This window comes from Crotalus tigris, unplaced genomic scaffold, assembly GCF_016545835.1.
Source record: "Crotalus tigris isolate CLP2741 ecotype Arizona unplaced genomic scaffold, ASM1654583v1 scf7180000018878.35307, whole genome shotgun sequence".
Lineage (NCBI taxonomy): Eukaryota > Metazoa > Chordata > Lepidosauria > Squamata > Viperidae > Crotalus > Crotalus tigris.
In genome coordinates, this window is record NW_024097252.1 from 8573 (window position 1) to 26334 (window position 17762).

The 17762-nt window shown below is 35.8% G+C and overlaps 1 long non-coding RNA gene across 1 annotated transcript; it reads left to right on the plus strand.

Annotated features, from left to right (window-relative positions):
- The first annotated feature begins 7517 nt into the window (after nucleotides 1-7517).
- Nucleotides 7518-9239, plus strand: LOC120314285. Its single transcript, XR_005558390.1, has 3 exons — nucleotides 7518-7681; nucleotides 7908-8135; nucleotides 8934-9239. It is a non-coding gene; the product is annotated as an uncharacterized LOC120314285 (long non-coding RNA).
- Nucleotides 9240-17762: the final 8523 nt, after the last annotated feature.

Below are 17762 nucleotides of genomic sequence, written 5' to 3' on the forward strand. Positions count from 1 at the left end.
GATATAATTTCACTCATTTTCTTCAAGTTCTAAGTTTTTTATTACTTTATCAAAATACAAATAAAAATATTGGGAAAGTAGCAGAGAAAAAGGAAAGAGGAAAAAGTGTAAGGGAAAAGGGGGAAAAGAAAGAAAAGCATTGACTTTTGACTTTTTTTAGCACATACAATAAGATAATAACATACAGCCTCAATTTTTTAACTTTACATAATAATATACACTAGCTATTTCTATATCAACAAACGTATGTAATCAGCAAAATCCAAAGTCAAAGTTTCATTTTTTTTCATTTTTTTTGCACAAAGTACAGAAGTGGTATCCAAGTAGAAACAAAGTTAGCTGTATTCTTTTCTTTGATAAGGGCTATCAATTTAGTCATCTCTGATAATTCATCGGTTTTTCTAGCCAGTCATCCATTGTGGGAATTAAAGTATCTTTCCATTTTCATGCTTAGAGCATTCTTGCTGCTATCAGTATATATATATATAAAATCCAAATTTATTTTCAAGTTTTTTTTACATTAAACCTAAAAGAAAAGTCTCTGATTTTATCTTTACATTCACTTAAGAATCTTCTGTATTAAGATGTGAATCCTACTCAAATATGTTTTTGCTTTGCTGAAAGTCTACCAGATGGTAAAAAAAAATCCTTCTTTACATTTACATTTCCAACATACATTTGAAACACCTTTATACTTTTTTGACAATTTATCAGGTGTTAAATAGTATACCCCTTTATTAAAAAATTCTTTCAAGTTATAATTTAATGTAAATTTCAAACCCTTCATCCACATATTTTCCCATTGTTCAAGCATTATATTAGACCCGAACTTCCTTGCCCATTGGATCATACTATGCTTCACATACTCATTCTCTAGATTCAATTTCAATAACAGTTTATAAAACTTAGCAATTATATGTTTATCACTACCACACAGTACCTAGCCTGGTAATAAAATGTTCGGAATCAACCCACAAGCTCAGAGAACGAATCTTCAACCTCATCCTACACCCGAGCTACAGATATTTGGCACTATTGCAAACACTGTATAGTTTCCAATTCATTTTTGAAAAGTCAAATCCATAACTTTTAAAATATAATTTAAGCCTTTTTTTCCCATTGTAAATATGTAAACCAGTAATGGTCACGACCTTCTGATTCCAACTTTTGTTTGGATTTTGGGATAGATTCACCTTGATTAAAAAGCATTATTTGACCATAAGTACACCAGTAAAATTTCACTTATTTTGTTGATTATATTTTCAACTCATATCAGCCAAATCAATAACTGTTTTGACAGAATTCAGAACAAACAAATCAAACAAATATTCAAAACAGTTTTAAATGTTCTGCCTGCATCTTCTTTCTGGTTCTATGAGCCCACACAATGAGGATCTATTTGATGACACTACAACATCCCACATCTGGTTACATTACATTAGTATCAGTTTTCAAAGAATGTATGAGATGAAACATGCAGTCACTGAAATTTAATTAGGTCATGATGTCACAAAATCAGTGCAGAGAAAGGCAGAAAGTAAAATGACTTTCCTCTTTAATCAATCTATTTTTTAGAATAATAACTGAGGTTTTAATCTTTTTGCTTTAGATTTTTCTGTTCTTAGATCTTGCTTTGGGTTGAAGTTGTATTGATTGCTCTTAGGTTTAGCTTTAAATGAACTGATACTGTTTCTTATGAGTTGTCATGAAAATGTTACTACAACAACCTAGCATGTATATTTATAAAACAATTAAATTAAGGGTCCAAGCAATATCTGGTCAAAAAAATTAGATGTGATCTTCATTCCACATTTGAGCTATAACCTTTGAAAAAAATTGGAACCATTCATTTGAAATCCTGATAGTTTCAAATCATCAAATCATGATTTATAAATGTAGGTGACACTGTTTATATAAGGAACTTTTTAATTTTATACTTTCTTTGGACCAAAGATGGATGATGTATCTATTTTTTGTATACAACATTATCTTGCCAATATAAGCCACATAAAAATAGCCATGTATAGTTAAAACAATGAAAGGAGTCAGATATGGCTACAAATGTGACTTCTACAACAATGAAAAAGTATGGGTTCCAACTGGCAAATGTGGCTTTCATATGTCAAAGCTCTTTGTTTATAATTATATTAAAATCTGAGGAGGAGCTGGCATAATGCTGCATTCCAGTCCTTCTCTTTGAATGATATTTGGATTCTCTGCTACCATCATCATCATAAGAAAGTAGAGAGAAAACACAGCTAACCTTTACTAGCCAAAGTCCATACCAATGACATAAATTACACCCTTTACATTCTAGCTAGGTACTCTCAAGTCTTTAAATGCTCCAAGCATCATGAATAAATTATTTCTTTCCACTATGGCTCATAGTGCCAGAAGGCAGGAGGAATTTAAACATAACTAAGATCAACATTCTGAGTTTACTTGGCCTCCACATCTAACAGTGCTGCTATAAATTCTTGAACTTTTCATTTGGGAATTTAAGAAGGCCTCATAGACTTGGCAATTTTTTATTTTAAAAAGTGTTCTATTATAAAGATATTAAACTCTGGAATCTTGAGATGGTGCTTTGGTATCATATTCTGTCCCTAGCTTGATATACCATCCTGCCACTTTGTAGAGAAGACTGCTGCCAAGGAACATAACACTCTAATTCAGCAAATCTCAGTTTTGGTTCCAGATGTGTTTTTTATTTCAGTTCTGAGCAGAATCTGTTTACAGCAATCAACAGAAAATTAGATTAGGACAAGTGTTTAAAGTGTCTTAAATGATAGCTTTGGAGTCCTTGTATTCTCTGAGCTTTGTTATTTGCATGTCTGCTGAGGACTATAAATACAAGATAGCCAAAATAGCTTTCCCAACCTGATGTCCAGTAAATTCATTGAAAGAACAACTCCTCAAATGTTTAGCAGCAGGATATTAACCACTGTTGGGTGGGAATTCTGGAAGTTGGAGTTCTAACCCAACCAGTGGTTGGAAACTTCGGCAGAACCAGTAGCCAATTTTTTGTTGCCCAGAAAGGACTTCTGGAAGCGGCAATCACACAGAGAACTGGTTGTTCACATATATGAATCACCACTGAATCCAACCCAAAAGAATAAAGCAGGGGTCTTCAAATTTGGCTCTTTTATGACTTGTGGACTTCAACTCCCAGAATTTCTCAGCCAGCGTGCCTGGCTGAGGAATTCTGAGATTTGAAGTCCACAAGTCATAAAAGGGCCAAGTTTGAAGACCCCTGGAATAAAGTATTCATTGTTGGTCTTGGCATTTTCATTTCACATTTTACTTCTTTTTTGTGAATTCAGGATCACTCACTTCATGACAGACATGGCAGCCTTTTTACAACTAGAATACTATACTGCACACATACATAAGCAACATAAACATAGACTTAAGGAGATTAACCCTTAAAATAATAATATTAAATCTACTAAACCTACTACTCTTTTTTGATATTGTTATATATGGACACAAAGATTTCCCCCTTCCCAAAAAATCTGGAACTGATCTTTTTTGCATTTAATGAGCAAGTTGGTAGTGTAATTTGCAGAACTCCGGATGCACAGTGTGATGGGCAAACTTCTAAATTGGTCTTTTATTGCTTCTATATCCTTTCTTGTTCTCATTCATTCTCTTATTCTCACCCTCCTTTTTTTCTTAAATTGAATTGCTAACAGTATTCAATGCAACCCACTTCAAGCCAGAACACAATTGTCACGTCATCACTGCAGTAACAGCATTGAGAAATATACGTATGTACATGGATATGTCTATCTGTTTTAGGGGATATATGTTGAAGGGATACAATGTTTTTGTAATGGGGGAAAAATTGAAAAATACAGCTGTACTGTATTTGAGGGTACAGCAGTCTATGTCAATACTTCTCAGCCTCAGCAAATTTGTGGATTTTAGTGTGCTGGCTACGGAATTCTGGAAGTTGAAGTTCAGACTTCTTAAAGTTGGCGAGGCTGAAAAATACTGATCTATGCATTGGTGGTTTGTGAGTTGAAGGCCAAAGTTGTTATCCATTCCAGGATCCCAATATGTTACTCTCTAACTTCACATTTCACAAAACAGTGCACAACATGACCCAGAATAGAAATTAAAAAATTCTGGTAGAACAGATTTACCTTCATAAAAGTTCTATACTGTGCAATCCTACAGCAGTTTCATACTTCTTCAACAAGTACATTTAAACTTTTTTTTTTTAAAAAAAAATCTGCAATAAAGCTGAGACTTAAAATATAAATAAACAGATCTGACTAAGGATCAGTTAATAGAATTATTTGCTTTCCCCGATTGTCCTTTCCAGCAAATTGGCAAGGAAAATAACCAGGTTTTGGACACTTTGCTACAAACATTAAATCACTCAGCCATGAAACCCAGAATGGGCTGTGTGGATCCCAACAGTGCACTTTATCTCTGTCAGCGACATTGTTTTCCAATAAAAAAGCTCCCAGTGAAAGTTATTCTAATGTTATTCTTAAAATTCAGGAAAGGAAAGGAAACCGTTAGTACTATTTGGTAAGAACCAACAGCCTAATTTATATTGCACATGAAATTGATAATAATTGTTATTGTTCAACCATTCAGAACTTATAAAAATACAAATGCAAGATTTTTTTCCAGATTTAAAACAATAAATAAATAAACGTATGAACTTCTTCTTTAAACCTGAGTTCACACTTCTAAATCAGAGAATTCATTGTTCTCTCTCTGTGTGTATACTAATCATAATCAGAAAATACATAAGGAAAAGATCAAGTAGCATAGAAAAATAGGAACAAATTGCCATTCAAAGAACTGAAATGAAACATAATAGAATTTCCAGAACAGCTAAAATAAAACAGACAATTTCAACAGAAGAGCAGAATTGGCATTATTTAATTTCTTTCATTTACTTATTTTTAAAGTATGATAGAAATACAAATATTTCAAGATTCTCCTTTTTCTGCATTAGCCTATTTAATAAAGTTGTTCCATTTTTTGAGGTCCAATTTCTTTTCTCTCTGTTAACAGAAATATAATAGATGGAGAAAATGTCACTCAATATCAGGGTCTTTTTTACCTGTGTAACTCAAGTTTTGGAATATTGATGGGAAGAAGCAGATTAGAGCCTACTATTTTTTCTTCTTGTGATTCTTGAGAACTTGTTACTTTAAAATTATCATCAACATTTTTAAAGTATTTCTCTTGGTTGCTAGAATCACTAACAAATGGATTTTTAATTAGATATGCTTAATTTGATTCTTTAGAAAATAAAATGATTCTGCTATACATAAGTTTAACTAGTACCAGATGTGGAATAGAAATTAATTCCAACTGTTGTTGACATTTTTATACTCTTATTCCTTTCAAGCTAGCCATAAACAGAGAAGTGTTAGAAAAGCAGTTAGGTTGCTAGAGAAATAAAGTTAATCAAGGCAGAATCAAAAAACTTGTTAGAAATCTTAGCATTAATCTCAGTTGAGGAACTCTGAAGATTTGGACCGTATATACCCGTGGTGGCAAACCTATGGCACGCGTGCCAGAGGCGGCACTCAGAGCCCTTCTGTGGGCACGTGTGCCCAGTCCTAGGCCTTTAGCTGGGTTTTATAAAACCTTTTCATTTTAGGCCTCCACCGCCGTGTGCAAAAGAAAAAAAGGTTCAACCAATCAATCAATTTCAACTTCTTGCGGGAAAAAATAATCTTGCAAAGTTGGAATTGATTGATTGAACTTTTTAGTCCCACCCAGTCTGCCGTTACCACTGCAGCCACGCCCACCCAATAGGCCATGCCCACCCAATGGGCCACACCCACCCAGCACCCGACAATAGATAAGTAGGTTTTGGGTTGCAGTTTGGACACTCGGTCTCTAAAATGTGCACCATCACTGGTATATACCAAGTTTAATTGTTTAATTTTCCAGTTTCTCTTTTGTTTTAATAACAAAATATGTAACAGAGAGATATGATGAATTCATGTGTTCAGAAATTGCACACAAATAGCTATTTGGGAATGATTTTTGAACTGAATGTCAATGTTTCAGCATTGGCTTAACGGTCAATTGGAAGTCGCTGGGAGCCTTAAGTAACTCAAACACTGTATACTGTTTGGCTCTGTAAAAGAAAAAAGAAAAGAAAATCATTTCTATGAATGTTCCTGAGAATTTGGATATAGAATCAAAATTCCTCTTGAACTCACTTGTTGGTCACTTCCCTTCGATGGCTTAATCCTAAGTAGAATCCTTTTTCTTCTGAATGTTTCTCTACGTAATTTTGGGGAGAGAAAGTATATATACTTACTTTCCATTCTTTATATTATAGAAACACGTCCCCAAACTGCAGAATTTAGGGATCATCCTTTCATCCATCTTATTGAGTCACCTGTCTTTCTTTCCCAGTGGCTTCTTGGCTTCTCCTCCTACACTGCTTCATCTACTGTCACCCTCCTGATTGTTAATGCTCATAACAGAAAAAAAATGCATTGGCTGCTATTTTTCAGGCTTTTCCTTATATCTATTTCAAGCTCCTGAAAATTAATAAAAGTTAAGTATGTGTCCTTTGTTATTAACTCCACCTACTGACTTCACCGACACATTAATTGGCCACAGTTTGAAATATGTTTTTGATTTCTAGTTTAGCCTTCAGTTGAGATAGTATTTCATAGCGGTCTCCTGCCAAATACTAACCAAGCCAGAGCCTGCTTAGCTTCTAAGCCCTGACAAGGTCAGCAATGCGCTGTCACCTGCTGAAGCTTTAATAGAAGGGGAACCACTAATTTAGGATGATCTAGGCCTGGGATGTGAAACAAACAAAGTATTTTATTTGGCTTCCTTTAGATGACAGGTTATTTGTCTAGCCAAAGCAAACCAAAGCAGGACTATTTATTTATTTGATTATACAGCTGCCTGTCTCATGTAAGTGACTCTGAGCAGCTTAGAATAAAATGTAGGCAGTCTTCAAGTTATGACCCTAATGGACCCTGCCCATTGAGGTGGCAAATTGTGATGGTCATTAAGCGAGATCAACTTACTTAATAACCCCCTGCCTTGCTTTTCCTGATGCAATCATTAAATGACAGTGTAGTTGTTAAATGGACAACAGGGTGCCTCAGGGTTAGTCCTGGGAGGCCTACAGCAGACCCAGGCCCATCTGCCTTAGGCCTTCCACAACTCTTGAGACAACTTGTGCTCTGCCTCCTGCCCCTCCAGGTCCCCAGAAGCCTTAATGCTTGTTTTTTTCCCCTTCCCACAGATATCTAAGGCCTTAGCCTACTACCCCCCACCCCCACCCCAGACACTCAGCCTCCCAAGGCAGAAGAAACCAGCCAGGGACTCGCAGGTTCCTTAGCCAGCTCCAGGATGTAGCAGCACCCAACTTACCTTTCTGGGTTTTTTTTGTTTTGTTTTTGTTTTTCAGGGAGGTGCCCAGCTGATACCTAGTAAAGCCTAATTTTCCTACAGAGGCTTCCTTGTGGCACCACTTGTTATTCTGGAGCCTCCTTAAAAAGGGAACCCCTTACAGGTTGTCATGAAGCAACCTCTGTAAGACAGATGAGCCTCGCATCACATCACATTGCATTGTGTCACAATTACAAACCTGGGTAGCTTTAGGCTTCCTTGGGTGGCTGGATGGGAAGTAGGCCTTGGCCTGCAAACTGTATTAGTCCTGCACATGCCGGTAACTTCTGCTGCTTTACCTTTGGTGGCTGAATGGCTGGGTTGGGAGCAGGTCAAAGCCTGAAGAGATCTAGTGAGATAGATGGGGGAGAAATGTATGGGGTGAGAAAAGTGGGGGATCTTGATTTCATGTGGTCTTTGGCTTAATGTCAAAAAAACTAATGACTCAAAACTCCAGTCTCTGGAAAAAGCTCAGTATCTTTTCTTCATTGGTTTTGGATATGTAGAAAGAAAAATAAAAAGAAAGTCAGAAGAGAGATGGGAAAAGTATGTCAGGGAAAGAAGGAGGTTCAGAAAACCAGCTTTGCACAGCACTTGCTGCTCCCTCTCCACCAGTAGCTTATGAAGTAACCCCTGCCTCAATTATACCTTGGGAATGGAGCATTGAACAGAAAAAGATGTCTGGCAACCTCTCCTTTTTTTGGACACTCTTATACATTATTTTATAACTCACGGTAAGTTGCTATTCATGTAACATTGTACTATAAATTGCAATGTTCTTATTTTTACACACACACACACACTTACACAAACACACACACACACAGAGTATTAATGTAGATAGAAATAGCCACATTTTTCCTGTGTATAGATCAGACCTAGAATGAAAGCCAAAACAGAGCTGCTCTGAGAATTCCATAAAATTGATTTTCATGTTTTTCTTTAGACAGTCTGCTTCTTTTTATTCCATTCTATTGTGGTTGCCAACACTCCTGCTGAAATTAGTAATCAATTGCACAAAACCAAATGTTTAACATTTGGCAGCTTAAATTCTGCAGTTGTTTTTTGAAAGAGAGAATGGCAGGGACACTTCACTACGTCTTAGTGCAACAGAGAACACATTTTAGAACTATGGGTCAGGTGAATTCCATGCTACTAGGGCTCAATTATGTGATCAGAATAAATTATGTAAATCAAGCATTTTTTTGCTAAATATATTTAACATTCATAATTCAATGTTTAAAGTTAAGAAGGGTTTGATTAGAACCATGGACCAGAATTGAAAATAGAAATATCTGGAGCATGAGAAGGATATTAGTTGTGAAAACAGAGTAGCAATAAATTAAGAAAAAAGAATCCCGGAGAATAGAAAGCTGAGAAAATTAAGCAGACATGGTTTGTTTGTCTATGTGTGTGCACACACTTAAATTTTATATAGCTCTGAGCTCATTTAGTTACAATTCTATTTTGCAAAACACCTGAGAATAAACTAGAAAACATCAGGTTTATTTACTTACTTATTTATTTTGCAGAATTTTATTATTTTACCTATGTGGAGAGAGGAGCATGTCGATGTTATCATGTTCCATCTGAAACCTTCCTATGTTTTCTTCTGTCAGAGCAAGAAGGGGATGTGGATGCCAGACTTCCTTCATCATTATCTGCCCACTTCTACCCATTAGGATTTCTCTGCAGAAAAACTAGGAATTAAAATCTTATTTCCATGTAAAGTTGCAAATAAACTGATATCATCTGCCTATTTATTTCTCTGGCCCTAACTCCACTTTTAGTAGCCATGCTCTTGCATCCCCAGTCTCTGTGAGCTACACCAACCCCTTATTCCTGTAGTCACTTGTCCTCTGTCTCTTTTAGATCCCAATTCTCCAAGCCATCAAATAGAGGAAAGAAAAAAAGATATCTACTATTGTGTTTGGGAAGAATAAAAAGGGTATTTACAAAATTCAAATTTAAGAGTGTTCTAAATGTTATTCATGAAAATATTTATCTTTACCTTTTTTTAAAAAAAAAACTTTGATATAGTAACTCCACCTATCTTCATTGCAGTGCCTGTAAAATAATAGAGAATATTGAGATTTGCCAATCTCCATAGGTTTTGATCACTCTCCTTCCCCTGGAGAAAGAAATGTGGTGGCCAAGCTGCTGATGAGTTTCAATTATCATTCTTTGCAGGATCTAATTGCCTACACAATCATGCCAGAAGCTGTTTTCCTTCTCTCAGACTATTTTTGTTTCAGTGTTTTTCCATATTTTTCTTTATTTTATATGTCCCGTAATTATTGCTTGAGAGATGCCCAAGTAGACATGGAAGGAAGGGCGGACAAATCAGCCAAGAAAATCTTGCAGTTGGATTCTACCCACTCATACTTCAGGTCCTTCATTGATTGATCTTTCCTTCACTGGCTGACGATGTATTGAAACCATTAAGCAAAGGAGAAGACTAGCGTGGCCATGGCAAATCACTGATGCCAAAATAATAAGCAATCATGATGTAATTATACAAAGGCTAATATTACATATTTGCATCAGGATGTAATTGCACTCATTAGTACTGGAATGTCTAATAAAAGTACATGAGTTGTGACATTTTTATGATTACATAATTATGCAGGTGGTATCATTTGTCCCTGCATTGCTGATATAGAAAATCAATGTTCTTTTAATGACTGGCACCTCACAGTCAAGATGCCATTCAGCAAGGTTTTGGAACAGAGGAAGAAGTGTGAAAAGGACTGGCAACAGGAACAGAAAACTTGATGCTGACATTGTTTTGTGCCAGTCCAAAGTTGGGTGAAAAGTGCTTTGGCAATGTACATCCATAGACATGTGTATTTTTTTTAAAAAAAATACACTTTATTTTCATACTATTTGTGTGGGTCAAGAGCCTAGCTAAATACTGATAACTTTGACTTCATGCAATGAATTATAGTAATGCACTTACACAGAATTGTCACTGGCATGAATTTGTGTGGTCTAGGTCTGAAATAAATACTCATTTGTTCACACAAACCTATTCCCAGACTGACCGTGTTTACCTACTGCCTTGTCCTAATATATTACACGTGCCATATTTTTTGCTCTGTATTCATGATGTAAAAATCCATTTGGTGTAGAACAAACATACTTATGAAGCAATTTTTGCTTTTGGTTTCCTCCAAATTATGATCTATCAGTGATTGTTTCAGGCAAGATCAAAGATAATTTCATCAGTGAATGTAACTTCTTGTTCAGACTATGTTTTGGCAAAATCTGTCTTGAAGTCCTGATGGGCATTTTGCCTGAATAAAGACGGGAAACTCTAGGACATGATCCATGGGGCATAAAACCTTAAGTGAAGAAAACCTGCTTAGATGAAATAAGAAAGAAAAATCAATTATAACATCCAAAAACATAACTAAACAAATAATACTGAGATGAGGCAATCATACACTCTTGATTTAATATTATTGGCAATCTTGACAAGACTAGTGCTAACAGTAGTAGCAGAATGAGCACCAGAAATATCTCTGAGTATTTACTTACAGTGTTTATATGGCTGCCTACTTCAATAATGATTCTAGGCAGCTCACAACAATCTACTAAAACATAGCTAAAAACAGAGGTAACCTTTCTCCCAAGTGCCAAATAACACCCCAGTTCATCTTCCATCCTAGCCCAACACTTGGGGAAAGAGTGTTCATAGATCTCCAGAAGGCTAAAAGGGTCAGATCTCAAATGAGAGGCTATTCCAAAGGGTGGCAACACCCCCTTATCTAACCTAACAGGTTGGGCAGATACCCTTGGGAAGAGGCGATCCTGCAAGTAACCTGGCTCTGTGCCTTTAGGGCAGGGGTGTCAAACTGCTGGCCCATGGGCTGGATGCGTCATGCCAAAACCATGGCCATCCCATTGCCAGCAATGGGAAAAAAAGTTGTGATACAGTCACAACATGTCACATCACATCGCAAGTTTGACACCCATGATTATCACCTTGAATCAGCACCTTGAAATGCACAAAAAAGCAACTGGGAGCCAATGCAATTCATGCAGCAGTGATGTTATTTGGGTAAACCACAGGGCGCACAAAACTGTGGACTGCTGTATTCTGAACTAGATACAGCTTCTGGATGGTGTTCGAGAGCAGTCCCATGTACAGCACATTGCAGTAGTTAAAGTAGGAGGGGACCAAAGCCAGGAGTGACTGTGAACAAAACCATGTGGTCCAGAAATTGGTGCACAGGCTGGATTTATGTGAAGGCTCCCTTGGCCGTAGCTGCCACCTACTTTTTCATCAAAAACTGCAAGTCCAAGAGGACCCCCAAATGGCAGAAGTGATCTGTCCAAGGAAGTGTTACACTGGCCAGAATCATAGATTTAATTCTCCTGGGAAGGGGGAAGGGGGAATGGGTGGAAAACCCCACAAACACTGTCCTGCTACAGTTGAATTGCAGATGAGATTTTCCTTATCCATGCCCTTATTTGTGAAAGTGTAATTAATATTCCTCTAAGTAGGAGTTACTTGCACTAATATCTTGAATCTTTGTGGAAATTGAAGAATTAGGCTGAAAGTTGTTTAAGCCCAGTCTCTAAATTGCTAATAATATTGCATTAAACAACCTGGAGATAGAAGAGAAATGGGAATCATCTTTATAAATAGGTTCAACAATAGCAGAGTAATGTACCTGCTTTTAAATAACATAAATTACAGATTTTTCTTACTACTGTGATCTGGGAACAGCTTTTCTTCTTGTATAAAATGCTGTAGACAAAACTGGAGATCTATGACTGTTTGAGTATATTCAGTTTTCTGATATGTTAGATTTATTTTGTTGAGTTACCAAGGAAAATATGTGCTTTAGAGAATGGATATAGCTTTATACATGTTTCACATCTTTTCAGTCTTTGCCATTTTTTACATATTATCCCAAACATAACAAACTTCTATTGCTTACTTTTTGAACATAAATGTGGCTTATATGACATTGTTCAGATCCTATTTTTATTAGTGAATTTGCTGAAAAGAGTTATTATCATTTTAGAGTGTAATGAATTCCTTGGTTCCTGATTTTTTTTTAAAAAAAAAAAATTAAAATAATAATGCAATCCTTCAGATAACTCAGATTTCAAAGGCAAGTTGTACCTGTTATACTTTAAAATTGTCAGCTGCCAAGGCACTACAGTGTATTTTAATGTGTTTCTTCAAAACACTTAAAGGCACTTCTGATAATATATGAACCACTAAATATAAAAAGAGAGAACGTAATCTTCAACACACACTGATTAATGCAAAATTGACTCAAATAAATGCAGTTTATGGCCCTATTCCAATGAGCTCTTTCAGTGCTACAGACTCCCATACAATAGTTTTCCATTTTCAAAATTCCATCAATTTTTACTTACAACATTTTTTGAAAACAGGTACAGTAACTTCCAATCAGCCACCCAGCCATAATTTAAGGTTCCATTTCCATTACGATATAAACATTTGAATTATGGGCAGAGGACAATACTGTTCACGATTGATCACTTACCTGTCATCGTTACTCGCAATGACTGTGGCTGGACATTGAGAGGAACTGTGTTGATTGTGTTGCATATTTATTGCAAATAAATTATCAGATTAATTTGGCTCATATATTTTTTTCTTTACAACCAATATTAAATTAATGTATCTTTATTTAAACAAAACAAGCTAATAGATTATGCAGAAGCATTGTTTCAATTACAGATATTTCCAAAGAGAAATTATTTGTTAAGATATGTATGGCCCTTGATTCAAGACAACTAAAGACTTATGGTAAATATATCCAGACCAGATTTTAAATTAATGATACAATGGACAGATTTTGAATTACTTCTATGTTCTAATACCAGATCGTGACACTATACTGAGAGAGCATGCTTTGTGTCTCATGATGGATTTCTCCAAAAGAAATAACTTTGTATTTCATATTAATGTTCTCATCTCAAAATATTTTCTTTGAAATTACATCCTTTTGATTCTAATGAGGCTGACTTTTAAGTAAATATGCAGCCTTATTTTAAATTCCAGTTTATGAATCAGTTATGATTTCCATTGCTAATGAAAGTGTGTTTTTCTGATTAACTCATACATAATAAGGGAAAACCTGGAACATATATGAAAAGAAGAAATTCATAACAGGATTTCTGGCAAAAGTTGTTGTTCCCTCTCTTGTCCCACTTAGTGAAGAGGGCAAGAGAGCAACAACAACAACAAAAACAACAAAATAAGTTACTGAGAGAATGTGTTTATAGCTAAGCATCGCCACCAGAAAAAAGTAAGTTGGCCCTATCCCCTCCTGCTATGCCAACCCCACTAGATTACGTGTGAGGGTACTTGTATGATCAGAGATTGGATAATCAAAAACATGGCAGGAAGCATCTGAAGTAAGTAAAATAAATAAAGAGCTGCCAGAAAAAGGATTTGCCACTTTTGTGCAAAGTAAGGAAAAGAAATGAACATGTCCAAAACTCTCCCGGCCACGCCTCATTGGCTGCAGCAATGTACAGTACATGTGCTATGAATACTTAAAGTATCTCACCTCAAGCTCTCAAAACTGGCATGATGAGTTGTTAGGTTGTATAATAAAAACCTGATTGCTGTTTTATTTTTTACAATACATTGTTTAATACAAATTGAAACTCAGTCATTAGTGGCAAGTAGGGTGAAGATAAAAAGAAAAGACAGACAAAAGTATCACTTACATAATGTTGATAATATACTAACCTCATAATCTTCATATGTGCCTTATATGAACACGAAAATGGAACAATAGGTTGAGAGAGACAGATCTTGACAGAACTTGATAAATGGGATTGCAAAGAGATAAAGAAGTACTACCAGGACTTTTAAGCAGGTATTCTGACTCAGGACAATTTGTTTTGTTAGCAGTTACCAGTCCTCACTTCTGGTCTCTTCATCTATAGGTGTATACACTAGCTGCAGTTTTTGTACAAGTTCCATTGCAATAGCTATTCATCTGCGGTTCTTAATGGACTGTTTGCTTTCTCTGCAGTGATAGGATGGAGAGTTCCTTTAACATTTTGCCCCTTGGGCATAATTTCAAAAACATTGTTCAGCTAACTAACTTGCACAATATTTAAGTTCTGTGTTCTAAATTGTGCGGCACCAACAATAATATGAAGAGATACAGAATTCTTTAGGAACAATGGGACTATTAAGCTAAGGGGGTTTGCATTTATTATAGTTTTTAAAGATTTCTCTTCCTGCTTGGCTTCTCTTAATATGATGTCTTCTTCTTAACATCTCAATTTTTGGTTTTTGAAACAACAAAGAATTTGACCAAATACAAAAATATTATTTTTTTCTGTTTCTTTTCCTTCCTGCCAAACCTTAAATTCTTTGGCCTTGCTCAAACTTCCTACTGCTTTGTGTGAGAATTCAGGAGTAATCAGGCTATGGGAACAATTGTTAGGTCAAATATGTTAACACAGCCAAGACTTTACATATTTTTTCCAACATATACATCAAGTAAAAACATTCCTTCTTCATGATCTCCTGGAGAATTTTTGATTTTCCAAGTTCTAGTATTGAGAATGTCTGTGTGGGGTCATGGCATACAATTCTCAAAACCACCAAGCTCTGAATGGTTGGCATTTGCAGGAATCAAAATACCCATAGCAGCAGCAGTCACACAAATTTAGAACAGCATCTAAAATAAATGCTATTTAAAAACTGGAATAAAATATATCAACTTAATTGGTACTAATAAAACTCTTGTGATGCCACAAGTTTCTTAATTTCATCAGTACATTAAACAATGAGCTTCATTCATCAGATTATTGTGAACTTTCCATAGGTAACTAGTTAACCAGTTAACCACTGTAGAGAACAGGATCTTGGAGTACTGTATATTAATCTTTGGTCTAATTCAGCAGGGCTCTTCCTATGAATCTATTGTACTCAATATAAATTTCATGGAGATGTTCTTCTTTTTCTCTGCTCATTGGGACCCATTTTAAATTTAATTTAACAAAATATCGTACAGCGTATATAAAGAGCTTTCATTTAATCTAGTATGTGAATGTCGTGAGAATTTCCATAAAAGAAAAAAACATTTTCCTAGCGGAATAAACCTAAAACTGCTTCACTGAAAAATATATGGTCCTCTAAATGTTAAACACTTCTGACAATTGACCTTGCCACTTGGAATTCAACAGTACTTGAAGGAGTATTGTTCATCTAAACTGGACCAAGAAAAAGGTAAAGATTCTATTCATTGGATTATAGAAACCCAATTTAGGCTTTAATCCAGAATGTACACCAGTGGTTCTCAACCTGTAGGTCGGGACCCTATTTGGGGTTGAACGACCATTTCATGGGGGTCGCCAAACAACGCAGTCTGCCATTTTTTCCCCTTTTCCTTAGCTGTGCTACTCCCTTTTATTCTATTGGTTTTTGAAAGCCAATAGAATAGACTCTCTTGAATAGAGTCTAATTCTATTGGCTTTCATAAGCCAATAGGAATTGTCCAGGCTGTCTCTGCCCTGCTGAGCCTGCCAAAAGTCCCATTTTGCAAACGGTGCTGCACCAGTTGAGTAATCCTCGACTTACAACTGGTTGAATAGTCCTCGACTTACGAACGGTTGGGGGGTCGCGGCATTAAAAAGGTTGAGAACCACTGATGTATACTGTGAGACAATACATTGGCTTTCTTGTAAACAGAACTCAGTCCAGGTTCATGCAGAAATCAGTGCAGCTTCTGTCCTTCAGACATTAATGTTAATTATGAAAATGCCTGCAGGAAAGCTGACATCAGAGCTACTAGCAACAAGAGGTTATCTGGAGCAGTGCATGATATGTGCTCTAGTTGACTAACGCCTTTGCTTCTTTTAGATCAGTGATAGGGAAAGCAATGACCTTGAATGGGTGTGCTTGCTGATACCATGAATTTATCTCTATAGTTAACATAACTAGGAGACAGCTCATATACATTAAGTATAGATCAATGACTGGATAATGTGATGCTTTGCAAATCTTTTTTTCTATATTCAGTGGTTTGTACTTTGGTATTATGGGGTACTTGTTGAGGCCCCAGACCTGATTAAAAAGGCCCAATAATATAACACTGAAGAACATATCCAATGCTGTCATTTGCATAGCATGGATGAAAAGGGAAGGCAAGTATCTAAACTCTATAGAAAAAAGTCTGCAATGCAGTATGAATAAGCATGAGGACACCATTATTGGTCTCTTGTTATTAACAAATAACAAGAGACCAAGATGCTACTGTGACATCTGAAACATCAAAAGTGGAGCTGTGCTACATTCCTCTATTGATAATTGGAGGTTGCAACAATGGTGGCTGAAGTGAAAAGGGGAAGAGAAAAAAGAAATTGGAGGCGTATATGGCACAAATATTGGGCAAGATACCACCTACATCATGTGAGGAATATGGAAGGGAAGAGTTCAGGACATGGGGACAATCAGATGGGGCCCTACTTGCCCTAAAAGAATTTTGAGATTCTTCAGTTTTTATTTTATCAAAACTGGGAATAAAAGAAACATTAAAGGTTTTGCTTCCATATATCTGGGGTTCATTCAAAATAAATTGATAGAACTTTTAGACCATGATGTTCCATGTTCCATTTTATATTCATTGCATTCATATTTTATTCTGTACCATATAGGCCAGAGAACCAATATTGTTCTTTTATTATAATTTTTAAGTAGTATGATAGTAGAAAAACTGTATGCCATGTTATGTTAATATATGACTCCCTCTGTTTATCACACTTTTAGAGTTATTGGTACCTAAAATCAAGAATTGCCTAGTTCAACAAGTTTTTATTCTCAGGGAGCTTTGGGAAAGAATACACTTGCTGAAGTAATAGGGTTGGGGGAAGGGTTAACCATTTATTAATTTTGTGCAAGACCATAGCAGACATTTCCATCTATTTCATCTGAAAGAGATCTGATCAATTTTGAGTGTGTATCTAAAGCACCATGCTAACTTGTGTTGAGTAATGTTTTGGAAACAAGGTTTGTTTCTGGTTTGTATATAATTATAATCTGCAAAGGGAAAAAGGGTGAGCTACTTATGGCACATACGGTACTTGCTTTTGTTCACCTTTTCTAGTACCCAATGCCAGCACTATTTCATTTGCTTATATTATATAAACATGATTAATAAAATATTCAAGAAGTTGATAAAGGCCAGGTCACAAGAACTGACTATTATACTATTGTATGGTCATAAAAAAGATGGTATGATAAAATAGTACTTTTTAAGCTCTAGAAAAGAAGTGACTATTTAAGAAAAACCTCTAATGTTTGTAATTGCAGAATACATGGCATTTTTTGCAAACATTTCAACATAGCA